The following is a 9,871-nucleotide window of genomic DNA, read 5'->3' as shown; positions in this document are numbered from 1 at the left end:
ACTTACCGATTCAATGCATCATATAAATAAATATATTACTATTCAATCAACAGTTTGGCACCTGTATAAGCATCAAACAACAACATTGTTGGTATACTAGTACATATTTCATATAAATTCAACATTGATATACTTATTTTCTCGACATGTAACACTTGAGTTTAATAATTGTCTTTACTTACATAATTTCCTTGTATCAGCCTATCAAAGATAATCATATATGTACATGTCACGAGACATATTATTCTCTTACTGTTTCTTCATAAGCATATATCATTCATTTCGTTATATCAATATTTCATGCACCATAATTTCCATATATCTTATGTATATTTATTTCGATAATAGTTCATATTAAAATTAACATAAATTAAATTCCATGTACCTATACTTATTTCATTTATCTATCTACTCAATTATTTCATTCAGCTATTTTGTACATATATTTCCATATGACCAATTCTTGTAAACATTTCACAGAACCATTTCATATAACCATTCATCATCTGATACATATTACCTGAATATCAATTGTTCAACTGATGTCATAGCATCTCCCATCCACGGTCTTATTTATCTTCGACATGATGCCATAGTGTATTTCAACTATGGTCTTACTCATTTTCTGTCAGGTTGCCATGGTATCTTTCAACCATGGCCTTGTTCATTTCATGTTACATTGCCATGGTATCTTTCAACCATGGTCTTATTCATTCCCATCATGTTGCCATGGTATCTTTCAACCATGGTCTTATTCTTTTCATGTCACGTTGCCATGGTATCTTTCAACCATGGTCTTACACATTTTATATCCTGTTGCCATGGTATCTTTCAACCATGGCCTTACACATTTCATATAATGTTGCCATGGTGTCTTTCAACCATGGTCTTACACATTTTATATCATGTTACCATGGTATCTTTCAACCATGGTCTTACACATTTCATTTCAGAAAGCACACTCCCGTGAACCTCATCCTTATAGTGGGATTACCAGTCCAAACTAAATCCCCTGTAATATAAAACTCATAGAGTATTGTCGTGATTACCAGTCCAGGCTAAATTCCTTTGCAACGACAATTACTCTAATGAGCTTGGATCTGAATTATCAGCCCAGGCTAAATTCAGACCCTAATTCGGATTACCCGCCCGGGCTAAATCCATTTTCCACATATTCTTCGGGACGGCTATATCAGAATAGGATCACCTGTCTGGGCTTGATCCTTTTTACCGTCAATTTCTTTTCCAATGAGCCATCGAATTCCATTCCATTCAACTGGATTTATTTTCAATTTATATCGAGTATTATCAATATTTCATCATTTATCATGAATTGAACATTCAAATCATATTTTCATCACATAACCACATATTTCAAGTATTTAAAAATACAATTCAAGTTACACAAACTTACCTCATTGCTTGTTTGTGTTTATAATTTCATTAATCCGATATCTTTTCTTTTCCATGATCAAGTATCGCATTTGAGTCGTCCAGATCTTTATAAATAAATTTGATCATCATTTTCATTTATTTCATATTCTAATGCATTTAATTAATGCTTTAGGTAAAATTACCATTTTGCCCCTAAACTTTTAATTAATGACGATTTCATCCTTAGGGTCAGGAAAATAAAATTCTTACAATTTAATCCTTATTTCCAGCTATGATTCTCATACATATTGATAACAGTCTATGAATTCTATAAAATATCAGAATTTTCCATAATTTCAACACTTTTCAATTAAATCCCTAAAACATGTTTTTCCCCGATCTTGAACTAAATTAATAATTTCATTCAATTTTGTAATTTAAATAATAAAATAATCCATTTAATGAAATTTGGTCATTTCTGACATTTTTACAAAATTTCCCATAAAGTTTTACTTTTATTCAATTTACTCCTTGAGCCTAAAATATGCAAATTAGCCATGCTAAATGAATATTCATACATATTTTCCTCCTATTCCTCTCCATTCCACATCCTTAATGTATATAACACACTTGTAAGTAACATTATCTATAATTTTTATTTTTTACTTTTATGAATATTCAAGTTGTCTATTTGCATCATAGTCTCTAAATTTTTTATATCTGGATCTATAGAATTCCAAATTAAGATCTGCTAATTTTCCCTGAAACTAGACTCATATATCTTCTTACCATAAAATTTTCAGAATTTTTGGTTTAGCCAATAAGTACAGTTTATTCTTTAAAGTCACCCTTATTCTGCTATCTGACAGTTCGGACCCTTCTTTACTAAAAATTAATTATCTCATACAGGATTCAGATGATGTTCTCGTTTGTTTCTATTGAAAATAAACTCATTCAATATTTTAAACATATAACTTTAAGATCCTAATTATTTTTATCCAATTTTTTTATGATTTTATAAAGTCAGAACAAGGGAACCCGAAATCATTTTGACCTTGTCTAACTAAATTTGTTATATCTCACAATTTACAATTTCATTGCTTACACCATTTCTTCTATGAAAAACTAGACTCAATAAAATTTAATTTCATATTTTATTAAACTTATAATTAAATTTCCACAATTTTTTATGATTTTTCAAAGTTAGACCACTGCTGTTGTCCAAAACTGTTTTAGTGCAAGATATTAATTACCATGTTTATAACACCCTTATTTTCTTTCTCTACACTATTTTTCATCACTTTCTCTTATTTTCTCTTCACTAACATATCAAGAACATAGGATCATATGTAAGAAAACTCTACATTAACATCAATCCCATGCTTTTTCAAAAATATCAAACTTAAAAATATATTGAAATCATGATGTTCTTACCTTGTTCTATTGATTTCAACATTCATCTTGATTTTCTCTCTCCTTCAGCTTCCATTTCTTGAATCCAACTTGATATTTTAACTTCCCATAGCCTCCTTAACATTTTTCTCTCTTGGTAGCTATGGAAATTCTTTTGATTTTTGGGTGAAAATGGTTAATTTTTTGTAGAAGGACCAAATTGTAAAGAAAAGAAAGTTTCTTTCTTCCTTTTCTCTTCATACGTTGGGTGCATGGGAAAAAGATGATGATTCTTCATCTTTCTTTCCTTATATATAATAAAAATAATAATAATAAAATAATAAAATATCATTTAAAAATTAAATTAAAATATTATTAAACTATTATTTATTTAATCTAAAATATCTCCAACATCATCATTGCTTTCTAGATTTCTCTCTCTTCCAATTGACCATTTTGCCCTTTATTATCTTTTAAAATTCCATCATTGAGTCATCATTTAATTTAATAAAATTACAATTTAGTCCCTCATAGTTCTTCACCTATTCAATTGGGTCCTAATTCATCCATTTTTCTTAGTTTCTAGATCATTCTACTCTAAAAAATTTACACTATTGGTCCTTTAAATTTTTTATATTTACACTTTAACCCCTCAAATTTTGAGTATTTACTCTTGGCAACAAAACTTTTCTCAATTTTACAATTTAGTCCTTTCTTGAATTAATATATCATAATATACTTCTCAATTTTGACATAACTCAAAATTTTCCTTTTTGTCACTTTATTTCCTTATTTTACTATATCAAGGATAATATCTTACTGTAAAAATTTTCGGGGTATTACAGTAACCATGGATTTTGTGTTAGGGTTGCCTTTGACACCAAGGAAAAAGGATTCAGTTTGGGTAGTTGTTGATAGACTTACTAAGTCGGCACATTTTATACCGGTGCGTACCAATTATTCCCTTGAGAAATTGGTTGAATTATATGTTTCCGATATCGTAAGACTTCATGGAGTACCTTTGTCGATTATTTCAGATAGAGATCCCAGGTTTATCTCGAGGTTTTGAAAGAAGTTCCAAGAAGCTTTGGGGATAAAGTTGAATTTTAGCACAGCTTTCCACACGCAAACCGACGGTCAGTCAGAAAGAGTAATTTAGATAATAGAAGATATGTTATGGTGTTATGTTTTCGAGTTTCAAGGTGAGTTTCAAGGCAGTTGGGAAAAGTATTTACTCTGGTGGAATTTGCCTACAACAATAGTTATCAGTCGAGTTTGAAAATGGTGCCCTATGAAGCTTTGTATGGGAGTAAGTGTCGAACACCCTTATATTGGAAAGAACTTAAAGGGAATCAGATTCACGGGGTCGATTTAGTCAAGGAGACTGAAGAGAAGGTTAAGGTGATTCGTGAATAGACAGAAATCCTACATGGATTTGAAATGAAAAGAGATCGAGTTTCAAGTTAGCGATAAGGTGTTTTTAAAGGTATCCCCGTAGAGGAAAGTCCTCAGATTCGATAGAAAGGGCAAGTTGAGTCCTCGTTTCATAGGACCTTATGAAATTATCGAAAAAGTAGGGCCTGTTGTCTACCGGTTGGCTTTACCCTCAGAGTTGGAAAACATTCACGATGTGTTTCATGTGTCCATGTTACATCGCTACCGTTCGGACCCCTCTCATGTGATCTCGCCAACAGAGGTTGAGATTAGCTCGGACATGACTTATGGCGAAGAGCTGGTTAATATTTTGGCTTGGGAAGTAAAACAATTGAGGAATAAGAGTATTGCACTTGTTAAAGTATTGTGGGATAGACATGGAGTCAAATAAGCCACATGGGAACCCGAGGAGACCATGAGAGACCAATACCCAAATCTATTCATCGGTAAGATTTTCAGGGACAAAAATCCCTAAGGGGGGAGAATTGTAATGACCCAATTTTGGGCCTAGTCGGAACAGTGGTTTCAGGATCGCTAATCCGAAGTCAAAGAAATTATTTTTAATATTATTTTATGTGTTGTGGCATGATTATACGAAAGTATGAAATTTTGGTGAATTAATTTTAGCGATTTCATGCTTAATTGTGAGAAAAGACTAAATCGTATAAAGTGCAAAAGTCCTATTTTGATAGCTAAGGGTGTCAAATAGCTAGAGAACCTAAATTGGGCGTCTTTAAAGGGCAATTAAACCCTTTAGAGAGGCTTGGCCGACCATGAAACAAAGAAAATAAATTAGTCAAAGTGTTAGGTATTTGATTACGTAATGTATGATAAAATAATACCCTAAAGCCTAACCTTCATCTTGTCTTCTTAACTGAAAATAGCAGCCATTAGAGAGGTTTTTGAAGCTTGAAATTTCAGTCACTTAGTCTCTCTACAAGTAAGTGATCTTGATGGTTTTTCTTGATGATTTTTGTACTTTTAGAACCCTTGTAGCATGAGCTTTCAAATAAGGAGACTGTTTTGCAAAATGGTTGAAAGTCTAGGGTTTTACCATAAGAGTGTTCATGTTTTCTTCTGAAATTTTATGGAAGAAAATGAATCATGATTGTGAAATAAACAACTTTTGTGAAGTAGTTTTCATGGAAACCCTAACTAAGGACCATTTTGCATAAGTTGTAAAATAGTTGATTAATGTCTGAAATAATGAGACTTGTGGGCTGCTCCTAGTATAAAAAGTATTTGGCTAGGCTTGATTAATGAAAAAATGTGATAAAAATCGATTTTCGGACTTAGGGGTAAAATAGTCATTTTGTGAAAGTTTAGGGGAAAAATGGTGAATTTGCCCAATTATGAATTTTTGAGTGTCTAGATTAATATGCTGATGAATGAATGAATTTTTATCATTATATATCAAGAATTACAAAATCTGGGCCTAGACCAGGGAAAAGCAAAACAAGTGGACTAAGCTGAACTAGCCGTCTACATTTTGTAATCCGATGTAAGTGGTATGTAGATAATACAACTACATTGTTATTATATGTGTTTAAATTGATATAGCATAAATTTCTTGATTGTGTAAATGATTATGTATGATGAATATTGAGATAGTAGAACTCTCGTTTGAACCTCAGGAAATAAATTGGATATTCATACCATGACATTTGGGTTATTGTGTGCTAGTGTAAGACGTGTCTGGGACATGCATTGGCCATATTATGAGAGCTAGTATAAGACCATGTTTGGGACATGGATCGGCATTGAGATGAGAGCTAGTGTAAGAAATGTCTGGGACATGCATCGGCATCGAGATGTGAGCCAGTGTAAGACATGTTTGGGACATGCATCGGCTAGGACACGGATGTGTCATGGCCGTGTGAGGGACACGGACCATAAACACAGGCGTGTGTCAGGCCATGTGAAAACCCCTGTAGGTTTGAATTTAGAATTTAATTCAGACGGGCATAGGACACGGGCGTGTCTCCATGCGCTTAGGCCGTGTGTGTCACATTGGCCATCAGCACGACCATGTTATAATGACCACACGGGTGTGTTGCCCTTCCACACAGGCATGTGTCTTGTTTCAAGAGTTATTTTCTTAAAGTTAGTTAAAGGACTTGGGTTGGTCCCGAATGGTTTCCAATGGATATTTTGCGCCTAAAACCCATATTAAGGAGTTTAAATAAAGTTCAAATTTTTTTTTTAATTTGACCAAGTCTTAATGACATCGAATGATTGTATGCATGTGATTAAGTGTGATAACGCCCCGTATCCTGTCCTGGCGTAGGGCTCGGGTGTGGGATGTTACAGATTCAATTCTCAATTTGGATTAATTTGTATTCAATATGTATGCCAAATATGCTTCATACCCTTTTCTCATACATCTCTGAGTAGTCATTGAAGAAATTACCATTGGCAACTTATCTGCATCATCTGATTCGATCTGAAGAATCTCACTATTTTCACATTTCAATTCTATAACTTTCTGTCTAGAATTCATTATAGCATCATGTAGTGTCAACCAATCCATACCCAGTATTTCATCAAATTCATCAAAAGGCAACAACATCAAGTCGGCCAAAAAACAATGACCTTTAACCATCAAAGGGCATTTATTACATACTTTATCAACTATCATATGCTTTCCTAACGGGTTTGATACCTTAATCATAAATTCTGTAGACTCGATAGGTATATTCATACTAGATGCCAATTTCATACACACATACGAATAAGTAGAGTCAGAGTCTATCAAAGCAATAACATTAGTATCATAGAGAGAAAAATTACTAGTGATCACATCAAGAGAAGTTGAGTCTTTGCGTGCACGTATGACATAGGCCCTAGCCGAAGCCGTAACATCAGATCTCACTACTGTATCTCGTGTCACATTCTTACTACCGAACCCATTCCTGACATTTCTAGAGGGTCTTCCCCTATAAGCTGCGCCACTTGGTCTTGGACTCTGAAAGCTTTCTTTTTCCATCATCTCGGGACAATCCTTAATAAAGTGGTCTAGAGAACCATATCTAAAACAAGATCTTTCACTCGCCCTACAGTTGCCAGAATGACGTCTACCACATTGCTGGCATTCGACCTTAGAAGGTTTGGCGTTACCTACACTTGCCACAAACGTAGCCTGAGATCTAAAACCCGAATTTAGCTGTCTATGATTCCCGTATGAGTGTCCAGCCGACACATGTCAATGGGAGTACATCTCTCTAGGTTTCTTAGACTGAGATGGCAACGACTTACTCTGATATCTCTTTCTTGTGTCTGTAGCCTCGGACTAGGCTTTTTTCTTTTCTTTGACCAATTTTTCGACTTTACAAGCCCGCTCAACGAGTACCACAAATTCTTTCAACTCAAGAATACCCACTAATGTCTTAATATCCTCATTAAGTCCATCTTCAAATCTTCTGCACATCTTATCTTTGGAGGATACACACTCCCGAGCATATTTGCTGAGTTTGACAAATTCACTTTCATATTCACTAACTGTCATACGACCCTGTTTCAAATCCAAAAATTCCTTACGCTTCTGATTGATAAACCTTTCACTAATGTATTTCCTTTGGAATTCCTCTTGAAAGAATTCCCAAGTAACCCTCTCCGGTGGTACCATATATATCAGTATTCTCCACCAGTGATACACTGTATCTCTCAACAAAGATATGACACATTTTAGGGACTTCTTGGGTGTATAGGATAGTTCATCAAATACCCGCATCGAGTTCTCTAACTAGAACTCTGCTTTCTCAAGGTCGTCATTAGCATTTGCCCTAAATTCCTCAGGACCCTGCTTTCAAATTTTATCAACTAGTGTTCTAGAGAATCTCATAAAATCTATACCTTAAGGCATCAATGGTGCAATTGAGGATTTGGGAGAGGTGGGGGCGGTTGAGCGTTCGGGTTCAGGTTCGTAGAACGTACTCCGTATACCATGCATTCATTATGTGGAGAAAGGCCTCTCTGCCTCCTTCTGCTCTACTGACAGTCTCGGGTCTACTCTTGGACAACACCGCTCCTTCAGCTGGAGTAGGCGCGTTACTTTCTACATTATCCGCCACTGCTCTGTCTGGATCCATTTGCTATATTAAAACACATTTTAATATTGTTAGGAGTCGTCACACTATCATTATATATACGTCTGGCATACATAATTAGATTCACATACGCTAGGTTAACTCGAGAATCGACTAAACTATAGCTTTGATACCACTAAATGTAACACCCGTTACCCGTATCCGATGCTGGGACAGGGTACGAGGCATTACCAAACTTGTACTCATACATTCATGCAAAAAGTTAGGCTATAAAATTTTTGTTTAAAACAACTTCATTCATACATACACAAATTGTCCCTAATATAGGCCTATGAAGCCCAAAACAGCCATCGGAAAAGGAGCGAGACTAAATCGGGAACTTTTAGAAAAGTTTAGGAATTTTCCCTAATACAGAGCCACATGCCCGTGTGAGACAAGGGGCACGCTCGTTTGCTTTTTATACGCCTATGTCCTCCAGCAGTGTAACTTTCTGACTATGACATCAGCACCAATTTAGGGTCACACGGCAGCATCACATGCCCGTGAGCTAGACTGTGTGGTCAATTAAAATTAAATGAATTTTTCATAAAGAGGTGCAGACTTCACATGGCCAGAGTACATGCCCATGTGGGTAGGCCATGTCCCTGACACAGCCAAGACACATGCCCATGTCTTAGCCTGTGTGTTTACTACTGAGCATGCTGACTTGCAAAAATAGGGTGCAGGGGACACACGGCCATTCCACACACCCGTGGGACAGACTGTGCATCACACATGGCCTGGACACATGCCCGTGTGTCTACCCGTGTGGACAATTTGAAGGATATTTTCCAAGCCAATTGCCACCCTTAATCACTCATGTACTTAAGCATATTTCATAGCATGCAACATGGCATACTTAGACACTCAATATTCAACACCATAGCACTTTCACATCTTTATAATATCATCCTATTGCACATTCTATTAATCACACCATTTGGGAGCATTTTGTACAAACTTCTTGCAAATCAACTTAATTATCAAATTTCAAGTTGCACATTTATAACTATTGTCATCTTAGGTTATTAAACCATTCTTTATCTCCTAGTATTTAATCCATACATCTTCATACATCCACCAAGCAATCATATAGAACATCATCAAGGCATCAACACATGCATGCATGAACAATTAGATATTACAATCCAAGAATCAATCATAAGCCATATCACATGGCTATTACATAATGAATCATCAACATCATACGCTTTTACAATTTGGCCAAATAGCATGACACATACCACAAAATGACCAAGTCCCCTATACATGCCATACTCAAAATAACAAATTCACTATACCCAATGTTCTTTTGATAGTGTGATCAATGCTTCAACAACTTTCGATCCCCGAGCTAGCTTGGCGGAACTACAAAAGATGGAAAAGAGAGGGGAGTAAGCATTTAAGCTTAGTAAGTCCATATGCAAATAATATGCAATATTAGTAAACCATAATCATATAAGACATAATAGCATAACCACCAAGATTATTCATCATTCAAGCATTCTAGCTCATTTATCAAGTATTCATATATATATATATATGAATATACTTTCTCGTCACATAACATCCTTTAACAAGGCATC

This window comes from Gossypium hirsutum, chromosome A01 (assembly GCF_007990345.1).
Source record: "Gossypium hirsutum isolate 1008001.06 chromosome A01, Gossypium_hirsutum_v2.1, whole genome shotgun sequence".
Taxonomy (NCBI): Eukaryota; Viridiplantae; Streptophyta; class Magnoliopsida; order Malvales; family Malvaceae; genus Gossypium; species Gossypium hirsutum.
The sequence above is the reverse complement of the archived record's forward strand: the minus strand, read 5'-3'. Positions refer to the sequence as shown.